We start from the raw sequence: 12716 nt of genomic DNA on the forward strand, positions 1-12716 counted from the left end.
TGGTCTATTTCATATTTCCTGTCAGAAAAAAAGCTTACTTTTGATTTCATCCATTTTTTTTTTATTTGCATTGTTTCAGTTTTAGAATTTGCAACAAAATGCAACAGAAGTATGTTGAATTGGAATGGAAACACAAAGTTAAAGAACTTAATATTCATAAATAGTCTGCTACAGAGTAATCACATATGATGCATGATTTCTATTATTTTCCATCTCATTTTGTTTTTTTGTCAAAAAATTTGCACACCCTGGTCTAGCATCATAGCAACTACCTGCTTAAAGAGGTGGCCCTTAGAATTTAGTTGGGTTGGGGCATGCTACACACTTGATGGCAACAACAACCAAAAAAAAGAATTCAATAGAAGTTCAACCGATTTAACAAATCTCAATTTTTCAGAGATTAAAACCCTGAGATGGTGAGACAAACTGAAGTATACTCAGCCTCAGAAGTGCAGGCACTGCATGCTCACACTAGGCAGCAGGGGCTGACTCATCTGTGTAGGGGTCTATGGGAAAATTATCCTACTTCTCACTTTATATCATAGATCTGTAAACACTTTACTAACAAGCCTATGGTCTCAGTTGCTAGGTTTAAGTGCTCTTCAATATGGCATAATGTTCATTTTGTAAATTATAGTCCACAAATCACCAAAGCAAATCCATAACAAATAATAAATGTCTGCCTTTTATATGCAGTATATGATTTGTACACAAGTGGTGTTTCTCTGTTTTGAAGACTCCTAACTATAGGGCTCGAGCCATACCCTTAAATCTCCTGAAATCTTTCCACTTGTAGTCCCTGTGAGTTTTTGACCAATCTCGGATCACATTTGAGGTACTGCCAGTGAGTTCAAACCTGGAATGTAGCTTTTGTGTTTGTTCCAGTACTCTCCACTGAGTGAAATGATTTAACCACAGGATTATATCAGCTTTCACTGCAGGCAGACATAGGGTATGACAGAACTACTCCTCTACTTTCCAATGTATATCAAACCACACGCCCACATATTCACACATAGTGTACTCATGTACCCACAAACACATGCTTTCCCCTCCTCCCCTCAGTTTGCTGACACTCATATTGAGCAATGCAATTGATATTTGTTCCTGTTGATGCAAATCCGTCAATGTAGCCTTTTAATCAAACAGTTTTTCTCACCCTTTTACTCTCCCCGCCACCCACACATTCTCCCAAAACAAGCATATTGACTGGGATTTCAGGGAAGGATGAGAACAACAGAACAACTACAAACTTTGGGTGCCAGTGTTGAAAGTCTGACAGACGTGTACAGTCAGCTTGTGGTGTTTGCTGTGCTGAACTTCAGATTTTTACTGCTTCTGTGAGGGTGTATTAATGGTATGGCCTCTGCAATATTATATACTGTGTATCCCCATTTCTTTCCTGCACGTGTACCGTATATACATCACCTCTCGGTTTTCAGTTTGAGGGGAGAAACAGAAAATCACTCCAAGCACAGACGACAGTTTAGTAAATGGTGCAGGCCATCTTTATTTACAGTCTACTATGTGTAAGGGATACTGTGTACTATGTGTGAGGAATGCAAATGTTTAATATCAAAGTGCCCTGGAAAAGCTCAAAAGATAAGCAGATTGCATCAGCTGTGAGGTGCAATGCAAGTGAGTAATGTTGAGAACAATATAGAACAGTACCTGGAAAGTAAACAGGTTGCTTTTTATGAATCGTTACCATAAAAACTGGCATAAAAATCAGCCCGGATCACAGGACCGTTTTATTATTCATTATTTATTTATTTTTAATAAATCGGGGCTCCAACAGCAAAACCTGAATGGAACAGCAGGGTCTGAAGTGATCTCCAGTTTTCATCAGTGCACCATTCAAGCCAACCATAGAAATCTCACAGTGGAATTCTCCGGGCCGTGCCAGGATCCTGCCTGTCTTGCAAATCCACACAAAGAAGAGACACAGTGATGTTTCCGTGTGGAGCGTGGCCATGGAGTTGCAAGATAATCCACCCCACGGCTGCCTGTGCAAGCCTGTGCCTCCCTTGAACAGCGAAGAAAGAAAGAAAGAAAAAAAAGAGCAGGAAACCATGACTTGTGAAGTGTCACTGTCATGACATACTTTTCAAGTCGGATTAAAAATCACAGGTTTCTCCCAGTGGGCTCTGCAATCAGTGAGAACTGACATATTCATTTCTGTAGATGTACTGTCCATTTATAAAACTTCTAAAATCAATTAGTCTCATTTCAGCAAAAGTGAGCAAGAAACTAAAAGTGTAGAATAAAAATTTAGGTCATCTACATGATGAAATACTTTAAAATCTGTTTGTTAGAATGACTATCACAACTTTTTCTTCATGTACACACATTCTGAAAAACTGTGACTTTGGTATACTCCAAAGAAAATCCAGCAAGGCGGTGAGGTCAAGTAAAGTTTCTCGTTCTTTATTAATATTGGAGTTTATTGTGTTCAGAAAGATTTTCTGAGGAGCAGGAGAGATGCTGATACGCACAGTCTTTATCTTGGAGATGAAGGAAAACTCCTCCACAGGAGCCAGCATACCTCTGCACACCTGCAGCACAGTGATGCATGGCATACACTTTGTTGATAAAGTTCACTAGAAAGGCAAATGACAGTGCACAAGTGTGACGGTATTTGAAAAGTTCAGTGTGACACTCAGGTCACTTTCAAGAGACAAACATCTAACATACAAAACGTCGATTTTTTTAGTGTTACATTAGTAAGAAAAGTAGACTTACAATCTTCAGAGTATGTATCAGAGTTTGCTTTAAAGTTCAAGCTAATTATTGGGTGACCTTTTTGTTACCTGATAATGGCTTATTGTGGTAAATATTTTATCTGGATTATTCATCAGTCCGTGTTCAGAGAGCAAAGAATTTCTTTTGCAATTTGTTCACTTTATTCGCTTTTCTGCCAATTTCTACATGGGAAAATGTGCAGCATTCTCCCCAGATATGAAGTTAAAGCCGGGCTGTTAGCTTAACTTAGCCCAGAGACTCCAAGCACTGGAAAAGAACTAGTCTGGCTCTCTGTGAAAAACCACCTAACAGCACTACTAAAGTTCTCTGATTTAGTCCAGACAGAAAACCTGCAGGTTGTGGTGTTATAAGGGTCATGTGCAGCTCTATTTCGTGGCTTTCCTGTGAAGTTGTCTGGCAATGTGCCTGTCCAAGAAGTAAGAATGCTATAAGGGCTTTGGCATTGCTCCCTGCAAAATCACTATTTGTTGTTACTACATTTTGATTTTTGTACAGATAAAACAAACGACCCAAAACATGCTAATTAATCAGCTGCAGAGGTGCTAACAGTTGGACAGTGTTGGACAAAGCTAGCCTCTTTCTCCATTTGCTGTCCTTATGTTAAGGCAGCATCTGCTGTAGTAGTACATTTTTATACTTACCTTAGAAAATAACAGTGTTATCAATCTCGTCCAACTCTTGGCAAGAAAGTAACTAAGCATATTTTCACCAAACTGTTCCTTTTAAGTGTGTTACTATGCAATTAAAATAAATATATTTTTTAATCATGCTTCAAACAGCCTCATAACCTCATCTTTTGGTGAAAGGGGATTATTTTGTTATGTTCTGTGTTTTATCTCCATGTGAACTACATACCACTGAAACCTAATACACCAGCATACCCACAGCACATAACCACATTCTTCCACTATGACTGCAAAACTGTCTCCTCGTGCAGGAAAAATCCTGCAGATAAAGATAGAAACGAAAGGATGGGGGCTTTTTCAGTTAAATCACTGTGGTTTAGTTTCATTGCTGACAACTTGTAGAGACCCTAGAGCTATAATATAGATACAGCGCTGTGAAAAAGTATTTGCCATCTTTCCCTTTTGCATGTTGCAACTACCTCCGGAAAACAAATTTTAACATTACACAAATATAACATGAGTAAATACAAAAAAGCACTTTTTAAATTTTGATTTTATTTATTTAGGAGAAGTAAAAATTCTCTAAATATATCTATCTACCGGTATGTCAAAAAGGAGTTGGAGATAAATTTGAATTTCAGGAGCAGGACCACGCCTCCAAACACGCCCCTTTCGGGTCTTATCTATGTATGACCCCCGAGTTCTACAAGCTGTTTGTTCTTGTTTTTGTGCTCCACCATCCCCTCTTTTCAATTCTTTCACTTCTTCACTTCTCAATAGTACATGGGGATCTGACAGGCCCGGGAGCCACCACCAGTCCCCTTCGAGGCCTTCCCCAAACCGCAGATCAATTCTTGTTTAAGCCATTCGGCTTTCTCTCCTAAAAAAAACCCACTGCCAAACCTAAAATGAGGACGTGGGGCCCAGCTAGTGAACTGGCCCTTAAACCTAATAACTGGATGTGTCACCATTGATAGAAAGAACTGCAAGTGTTTGTGATAACTGGCAATGAGTGTTTCTCACATCGCTTTGGAGGAATTTTGGTCCAGCCTTCTTCATAGAATTGGTTTAATTCAGCCACATCGCAGAGTTTGCAAGCATGAACGGCCCGTTTAAGGATCTCAATCTAGTGTAAGTTTCAATTTTGATGAGGCTGCTCTTCATTTAGTTTATTTTTAGTTTTATTTTTTGTTGTTGCTGTTTTGAGCCATTCAGAGGTGAACTCAGTGGTGTATTTCATTACCGGGCATTCTGTGTCAGGGTTTTCTGGTAAAGAGCAGAAATCAGTCTTGCAGTCATTTATGGCAAGTTGTCCAGGTCCATGAAGCAGAAAAAGCAGCCTGGGACCATCACACTACCACCACCATGTCTGACTGTTGCTTTTTTAATGAAATGCTGCGTTAACTTTATGCAAACCAGTCTCAAACCTTTGAAAAACCTTTTGTGTTGTCAGTCCACAGAATATTTTTTCAAGTGTTGGTGATCATCAAGATGTTTTGGACAAATGTGAGAGAAGCCTTTGTGTGTAATAATGGGCCAGCAGCGCTTTCTGCCTTTCTTAATTTTGAATCATGAACACTGAATTTAACTGAAACAAGTGACACCTGCCATTCTTTAGATGATGTTCTGGGTTCTTTTGTAACCTACTGGATGATCGATGCGTCACTCCTGGAAAGGATCACCGCTGTTCCAAGTTTCCTCCATTTGTGGATAATGGCTCTCACTGTCGTTTGCTGGAGTCCCAAAGCCTTAGAAATGGCCTTATAACCCATTCCAGACTGATAAATGCCACTGATGCTGTTTCTTTAGATCTTGGCATGCAGTGTTTTTGAGCTAGTAGCCTACTTCACTTTGTCCATCAGGTTCTATTTGAGTAAATTTGTGATTCAAACAATCTGTCAGTAATCACACCCGGGTGTGGCTAGTAACACTGAAGTCAGCTTTCCAAAAAAAGTAGTTAATCACAGTTAATTCATGATTTAACAAGGGAGGGAAATTACTTCACACATCATTTTCACATGGGGCCAAGTAGGTTTGGAAATCTTTTTTCCCTCAATAAATCAAATCATCCCTTAAAAACTGCATTTTGTATTTACTCAGGTTATAATAATTAAATATATTTGATGATCTGAAGCATATAAACACAGCAAATATGCAATAATATATGAAATTAGGAAGGGTGCAAATTCACCAGAGTTTCAGTGATACAGTACTCACCCACTCTACCTATTGCCACATCTGTCTTGATGGTTGCCATATTACAGCTGACCCACATAATTAGCAGCATGTCAAGTTGGGAACATTTATTCGTACACCTAAATCTCTGGGGAGCTTCAGTCCAAATACATTTTTTAATAAATCCAGCACAGTTAATTGCCTCATCATGTTATCCAGCTGGATTCACACAGTAATGGATCATCTTTATGCATGACAATGAAAACACAGGCATGATCTATAAGCCTACACTTAGTCACCGTTCCTACAGTATTCCAATGCATTCTCAAAATTTCCTTGTTCTAACTGGTATAAAGAAGGACTTGAGCAGGCTGCACTCAACAGTTCTTCACTGCTTTGTTAGCTGATTAGAGTCAAAGTTGTTTGCTCGTGGAAGTATGCATATTTGCAATGCAATGCAGCGATTCAACCATGTGATGTGTGTGTGTGTGTTCTCCTACTCTAGGGAACATACGCAATGTGTTTATCAAAAATGAACAAAGAGTGTAAAAATTTAAATCACACAAATTAACATATGCAAACATATGGTTTTGCGAAACAAGATGCCAGTCACATAACATCACAAAGCAAGGCGAGGTGAAACATTTTGCTGTCTTTTTAAATTGCATGCCTGCAGTTGGCATGTAAAGATTTAAAATAATTAACAATATAACATTTAATCAGTGGTTTATTACAACGATACTTTGCTTTGGTCCATTTTTGGACCAGAGAAAGACAGCCTGTGGAGTCATGACCTGAAATACGAGTCTTCATCATAGTCGACTACTATTGTTGAATCTGGGTCACACAAAATCTCACCTTTATTCCCTTTGTTTGGCACCTTTTTACAACATGCCCATAACCAATAAGAGTCGAAAGCACTCTTACACCCAACATGTATACAAAAGTGAAGTGAAAGGCTGAGTAAAAAAATCTTTTTAGGCTTTTCCTAACAAAACACCTACAGACTGCTTCAGATGTCATTGTGTTTTTGCACACTATGATTGGACCTACAATTGGACTTTCTAGCATTTGCCAGGCCAGCAGACAGCAAGAATTTATGACTCTATAATTGCTTAATTTGCCACAGTCAACAGTTTATCAGACAGTAATGTTGTGTAGTCCGAATCTGACATGAATCTTCACAGTCTGTGTTTTGTTTGTTGGCACTGTAAATAGATAAGTTGCCTCTAAATGAATTAACGCTGCTCTTATGTCATGACATGGAATGATTTTTGTGTTTACGTCACTTAAGACACTTAAATCGCAAAAAAAAAAAAACTTAAATAAATCAACATGAATACTTTCCTAAACCACAACAGTTCATTTATCCTAAAAAGATAGAAGAGAGTAAATTACACCATCTGTGATTCTCCATGGAATCAGAAACCAAACCTCGTAGGCTATAGCCGCCTGGAGAGAGAACCCTCCAGGCTCCTATTTCAAACCTTCATTCAGCCAGCAATACCTACTGTTCGCTCTATAAGATGATAGGGAAGGTAAAGACGAACATGATGATAGTTAGAGTGATGGTGGTGGTGTGGTGATGAGCATGATGATGATCATGGTCTGCTATTCCTGTCAATGACAGCCCCAAGTCTTTCACAGGTAAAGAAAAGCAGGGCGGCTACACTGGCTTTATCAGGTTGCCAGTAGGGGTCCTGGGCAGTAGCAGCAGGATAGGTAAGATCACATTAAGTGGAATGAATGTGATTGGGCCCCAGGTTTGTCATAAACACATAGGCCTCCGACTGTTTCTGGATTACATCGTGAAGGGCAGCGAAGAAATATCCAAAAATTGCCTGCAATTTACTGCAGGGTGTTGGGAAGTAGACGTGTATATGGACAAATACAGTATATGTATATTACTGTTTATTTTATGGGAGCCTGGAACTATGAAAAGTCATCCATCACTTCAAGAAAAGACAGAGCGGAAAAGAATCACTCCTTAACTGTAGAGTGCCTGGGTTTTTTTGCCACCAGCAAAGAGCACTTTGAGCCCCAACTCCACTACTTACACCGTCAAACAGCCTCTTAAGTGTCACTCTGTCTTGTAACGACACATCCACTCCGACGGATGTCTCTATCTCTCTGTGTCACTTTCTGACAGCTCCTCTTTAGACTCTTGTTCTGTGGATGGATCCACCTTTTCCTGAAAAAATGAGAGGAGAGGAAAGAATGGGGAAGGAAAGAAGAGCTGGAGGAAGACGAAGTGTGGTGGATGGCATTGAGAGGAGACTTGTCAGACACATAAACTGTCTTTCTCTGATTAAAATAGCATGTTTTGGAACAACACACGCTGGTTGCAGCATAGCTATGTGAAGGCCCTGGTCGATAGCACTCCACCGCGGTGGAATATGAAAAGTATTGATCTGCCTTTTACCTCGGACAGCTTTAAGCACAAAGCCTGTGATGTTTCTGTAGCCAACCTTCAAAGTCAATACACTTCTCTCTACATCACTCTGGCTTGTAAAGAGAAGGAAAAGAGAGAAAAAGAAATTCCTGTCATATCGGACAGAGAGCTGTGTCCTCCTCTGAGGTTTGTGTAGCAGAGGTCGGGCTGGTCGTTGTGTTTTTTACCTCACGGATCTGATGCAGGGTTAGGAGGGGAGAAGGGTGATGAGGGTTTGGGTCAGCTGGTGAAAGGTTAGAACTCGTGAGAGACAGTTCGTGGCAGGGAGGGACGAGGGCTGGAGGTACAGTAGAAAGATGAGGCCAAGCCAAGGCTACAACCCCATGTCTTTCAAACACGTGCACATGAGTTTCACTTCTCATGTTTGTGAATTAGGCAGGCAAGGATAAAACAGAATGCTTTTCCACCTCCTTTTAAACACAGAGAGAAGAGGAACTTTCAAATAAGCAGCCTTAAACCTTCAGACTCAGGAAAATCAATAGAATCAAGAAGAACTGACAGACGCATTTAAGGGCGCAGATCTTGTGTAAGAAAATCCTCCTCCACACAGAGACCTACTGAGAGAAACACACTTGGGACAATCCTCGGTGTTAAAGCTTGCTGATCTCAGATCAGAGTAGGGGGAGGTCTGCAGGGAGTAATACAGAGAGACAGACAACCAGAAAGGACCAGAATAACAGATTGCGGAGCAGCCCCTGGGATGAGAGAGGGGGGGAAAAAAAATCTCAGACAGACACAGAAATCGAAATCCAGATGCTTTCCCTTGCTTCTTCTCTGCTCTTATGTGTTATAACTGCACTACTAAAGAGGGGGATACTTGTATGATGCTGGATTCACCACTTTTAAGACAGTCTTATTGTTTAAAGCCTAATTATTTCTCTTGGTCAGCACCATCGGGTGTATTCAAGTGTCTGGGTAAAAATAAAGAGACTGTGATTAGAATCAAGTGAGTAAATGCAGCAGGGTGGCTGAGAATTGGACACCTCTGCTGTGATCAGAGAAGAGGTGCAGCTCTGCAGACCTCTAAGTAGCTGGATTAACCACTGGCCATCGGGCTATTGATGTTATTGAACTGGCAGGCTGATAAATGGAGTCCTTCCACAAGGTGTATGAGTCTGTCGCTTTAGCTGGTTTGCATGTTCACTGGTCAGGCAGTGCTAGAGAATACAGCAATTAATCTTGAGACCAAAAGATTCTTTAAGGCAGGCTTTGATTGTCTGGAGGACAAGCAAAATTTACATGATTTACTATAGGCTCAGACTTGCATCTGGAGAAGAAAATAGGTCTGGGTTACTGGTTTGTGCCCATGATCAGGACAGATTATCTGGTAATGTGAGGGAACAGCATTGTCTTCTTACTCACTGCTGTTAATCAAATAGCCTTACTCCAAAATTAAACCGGCTATAGACATCGACTGCACTGTAAGTAATCAGGTTTTGCATTCAAAAACAACACATTTTAGCTTGTAGGTTAAATGTTATTGTGTTTGAGGTTAATGTGCAGTAAATTGTCTTTAATATAAATGATAGCGTTACTATTCTTGTCAGGGATTTGACATACGTGCCTCAAAGTCTGCTGCAAAATGTTGCAGCTAGCTGCACACTTATCAGTCTTGGGTGCACAACTACTCAATTTCCCATTGTCACTGTCAGACTATGCTAGTAGTATGAAGTACAGAGTACACACTGTACTGCATGGAAGTGTACAGGATTATCCAAACTGAGACACAGTGCAAGTCAAAGAAAGAGAGGTGCAGTAAATGAAAGGAGCTGACTGTGAGACAGCAAGCTACTGCACAAGTGTGCTGAAGAGTTGAGTTGAAGAAAAGTCTTTTTTTATACACCGCAATAACATGATTGTCTAAACAAGTCACAAAGAGGAGACGGTATTGCTAAGCAAAGGCAAACAATTTGCATTCCCATAAATACAGGAGAGATGGTGTATTTCTCCCTCTGGCACAGCAGTCTTATTAACATCATGTAGTGTCTGTTGCAAGCTTATTATCAAATCTACTGTGTGTATGTTTGAAATCTGAGAGGAAGGTTTGACCTTATTTACTGGATTTTAATATCAGTTAGAGTTAAAACTCCTGTTCTGAGCCCAGCATAACAATTAAGCGTGTGCTGAGGGCACATTGTTCAACTATTAATAGCAATTAATCCACCTTATTAACCCTCCATCTGCAGCCAGTCAATGTGGACATCCTATTAAAAAAGGATCCTGATCAATGATGGAGAAAGGACTGATGTGCACAATCAACATTCATTGTTTTGATTTTAAGGTTTAGAGTCTAGTACAGTTGTTGCTCCATACAGCTCAGTAGATATAATTCCAAAGTCATTATTTCATGCTGAATTGCTATTCAACTTTGTGCAGCATCACTAATCAAATGCAGAAATAGCTGGTGATAAGAAAAGAGAAGAAATGAATGTTGTCTTTATTTAAAAATATCCCATTGTGCAGACCTGGCTCTCTGTGTTATGACTTTAATTACTTTTTAATACTCGTGCGTTGGGTTAATTTTGTTTTCTTAGCACAACATGTTGTCATTTGGGGAAGCTTATGGAGAATTAAAAGTATTTGAAGATGGGGAGGGGGTGTTTCTGCAGAGCAGCTACCAACTTACAATTAGTGCAGCAATTTATTTCACAGTATCTTAGAGCAATTATCTTAGACTAGTGTCATCAATGTTTTGCTGTATGGTACCAATTAATCTAGAACATTATGACAACTAACAAATTAAACAAATAATATCATTTGTCTTGTAAGTTCTATGGTCTGGATAATATTTCGGATGGAAAGTGAACAGTCTGTTCTCATGGTGGACGTGCTGGGTGCGGCTGAAATGGGCAGATGTGACTCCTGCTCATGGTGAGTAAGAGTTGCCCAAGAATGGTCACCATTAATAAATTTTTGTATCCTGTATTCATGCAGACGCTGCGTGAAAAGTATGGCTTCTCTGTCATCTCTCGTTAACATCTGCTTACATTTTATTCAGACATCTTTCCTTTCCCATTCCCATGCAGACACATGCATGTACACAAATGCAGAAAACTTAAATGTACATCCCTTGTTTCCAGTAATAAGTAAATTTGCATGTCATAAGTTATTTAGTCACGTTTTCAAACAAGCAATCACTTACTGTTTAAGATCTTACCAGATTTTAATATTTGCTTGTGATAAAATGAAAAACAAAGAAAAGCCTTGACACTTCTCCAGTGTTTCCATCTGCCTCTGACTCTTTGGCACATAAGCTGTGCACTAGTGGAACGTATCCAACCCTGTGATTGTGTCTTTCAGGTCAGCTAGTCTGATGGTAGAAATGACGTCCTTTACAATGTGGAACTAATCACATTATTTTGTGCCAGGGTGATAATAAACGGTAATAAGTGTTAACACCTGCAAGCCACGTATAACTCCGCAACGCTGGTAGTGAAGAAGTAGAAGCAGAAGTGCCACAGCTTCAAAAACACAGCAACTAGCTTAAAGTTTGGCTAAAGCTAGCTGGTCAACAAAATGGGCTAGCGTGTTGGTGGGTGTAGGATGTATAGGAGATGCTGCTAAGTCATTACAGTCAGAGTCCTATTGAATATGGCCAAGATAAATCCAAAGGGTGTGTGTTTATTGTGTTGATGCAAAAATGATCTTTTAAAAGCAATAATCTGAAAATAAGACAAGTTATGTGAAAGTTACAATTGGCCACCAATGCACAACTACAAAATCAGGGAAATATTTCATTTTTTGGTTTTTAATATTTAGCTGGAAAGGTTATTAATGGTGTTTTTTTCCTAATCCAATGATAGGATAGGAAGATTACACATATTGGTTTCTTCATTCCTCATCTTTGTCTGGCAGAGGGAGGCTAGATTCAGTCAGCTGAGCTCCTCAAGAGAACTGCAAATCTCTTCCCATTCAGACAAGCCGCCATCCTGCCCTCACTTTGATGTAGAGGCTAGGGGAGAAAGTATAGCCAAATACTAACGCTACAGACTCAGAGGGACAAGCCAGAAAAAGATGAAAGATCGTGAAAGGATCCAAAGTGGAACAAAGGACGCGGTGAACAACGTTACGACACACTCATCCTCTTTTATAGAAACAATCTGTTATTGTTCATCTAGAAAGCGTAGAACAAACAATCCCAGGAAACATTAACTTGGCTTCCAAACAAAGTCTTCAGGCCAATCAGATAGTGGAGATATTTCAATGACTGTTGCCTCAGCTCTTATTTCTTCATTATCTTGTCTGGAAGCAAAAGTGACATATCTTATCTGCGCTGACTGAGGAAGAGGCTGACATTTTGCTGATTTATGATTTTATTACTCTTTTTACACATTTATTATCATTTTTGGTTTAGGCAGAGAAAACAAAACACTTTTCTTTCTCTACAGATTCAGTTAAATATCTATACAAAAGCACAAATTTGAAGGTAATTCAAGTATTAAGTTGTGAAAGCTGTTTTATTAAAAAAACAAAATGCTGTTGGTTTTGTTAAAAAGTACGTTACATATTGAGCTTAAGCTTTTTACTTGATAAAAAAAACACTGATTTTTTTTTTCTTTTTAATTGCAGCCAGTAGTTATGTTTTCTGATTACTGTCTTATCACAAAAAGCAATATAATTAAAAACTCTTTATTTATTCTTTGCAGTACTGTCACTTAATAAACTGGAATCAGGTTTCACATTAGTGCAGATGCTTTTTT

The sequence above is a fragment of the Copadichromis virginalis genome, linkage group LG12 (genome assembly GCF_057382275.1).
Source record: "Copadichromis virginalis isolate Kocher_CV1m ecotype Utaka linkage group LG12, C_Virginalis_male_GT1.1, whole genome shotgun sequence".
Lineage (NCBI taxonomy): Eukaryota > Metazoa > Chordata > Actinopteri > Cichliformes > Cichlidae > Copadichromis > Copadichromis virginalis.